This window comes from Suricata suricatta, chromosome 16, assembly GCF_006229205.1.
Source record: "Suricata suricatta isolate VVHF042 chromosome 16, meerkat_22Aug2017_6uvM2_HiC, whole genome shotgun sequence".
Classification (NCBI taxonomy): Eukaryota; Metazoa; Chordata; class Mammalia; order Carnivora; family Herpestidae; genus Suricata; species Suricata suricatta.
Window position 1 is genome coordinate 53,393,549 of NC_043715.1, and position 1,694 is coordinate 53,395,242.

Here is a 1,694-nt window from a genome sequence, read left to right on the forward strand (position 1 = left end):
TACGATATTATTTGGATTTATTGTTTATTAAAGAAGAAGCTCCCAATTCCCTGTTTATCATTGTCTTGTGACTCACACTTTTTGTCAGGACTGTGAGGGGGATGAAAGAATTGGCAACTGTACATTGTAGAAATACATATACTCCACATCGTTTTCATAAGTCAAGGAGGTTTTATCTTCCTTCTCCTTGCAAAGCAGACCTTGGGTATCTTGGGTAACTTGCAGTGTGGCTCATGAGCAGAAAGGGGCTGACAGTTGGGAAACACACCGACACGATTCCAGTGAAGTGCAAAAGGATCATGCTGGGATTATCAGAAACACTCACTAACATCTGGAAGATTGAGGAGAGGGTGTAAAAATAGACAAAGGTGCTCACCAGGAGAAGGATGGTTTTGGTGGCTCTGGCCTCTGGGGATGACCTGGAGGAAGCAGTGGTTCTTCTAATATGTTGGACCCGCTGCTTGTGTCTGTACAAGAGAAAAACCATGGAGCTGCTGGACCAGAGCATGAGCCCCAAACATAACACATCAGGGAATGATAACAACACTCCATGCAGTGAGTGTTGAATTTTCTCATGACGAACTGCAGAACAGTATCCAAATTTCCTTTTGTCTGTGATATTCTCATCACTCGATGTGCTTGTTAAGTAAATGGGGAAAATGACATTTACCAGCATTTGCAGGACCCAACACAGGAAAATTGAGGGGAAAATGTATTTGGGAGCTTTAACTTTAAGCTCTGCCCACCTGGAGTTCCCAGGGCTAATCGTGACGGCCTGGTACACACTCAAGGCGCAGATGCTACCAATGGACACTCCCCTCCCCACTCTGTGAAGAAAGAAAAGAAGTTTGCATCCCAGGTCACTGAGGAAATATTTCCGCCCAAATGCTGCCATGGTCTGGGGGACTCCTTTACAGAGCAGGGCTAAGACGTTGGCTACAATCAGGTGCTTATGAATGAAATCTGTGGACGTCCGCCTGTACTCAGTGAAGGAAAGGATGATATAATGACAGAGAAATGAGAAATTGCCCAGGACTCCAATGGTAGTCTCTATTAAGAAGATCAGACCGATTGCCAGATCTGTGTTGTCCATGGTCTCAGTTCTCACTCAGTCACTGACAGTTGCCTTCTGGGCTAGAACTTCCTGCATGGGAATGTGAGGTGTGGGCCACACATATCACATCTGCTCAAATCCAGTGTATTCCACTTTTCATTCCTTGCCCCTAGGAGACAACTGCTTATTCTTTTCTTTTCATAGTTGCTTTCTGAGATCTGACTGTAGAATATCAAAGAGACCTTATAATGTAAAGTCACTCCTGTGAAGGCACTCATGTGAGAACTTCTTCACACTTCAGAAATCTATGCGGTCAGCACTACTGTGGTTGTAACTAAAAGATGAAGAGAACAGGCACACAGAGGGGTTAAGGATCTGTCCACATCTGCTCCTTCTGGCTGATTGGGGACTGGGAACAGGTTGGAGTGGAAATGATGAGAATGCACTGAGCCTTCATGGTCTGCTAGACAGCTCATTACCTGTGTCCATCCAGTAATCAGATCCATGGTTCCTTTTGTTTTGACTTTTTGTGGTTAATTTCAGAGTGGGGTTATTGTGTAATTTTCATCACAACAAGTTTCCATTAATTTGTAAAGCTTTATTCAACAGGATCATATCAATTATGGGTAAGCCTTAAAAA

The 1,694-nt window shown here is 43.8% G+C and overlaps 1 pseudogene; it reads right to left on the reverse strand.

The window, feature by feature from the left end:
- LOC115281204 lies at positions 1–1,108 on the reverse strand (annotated as a pseudogene).
- Positions 1,109–1,694: the final 586 nt, after the last annotated feature.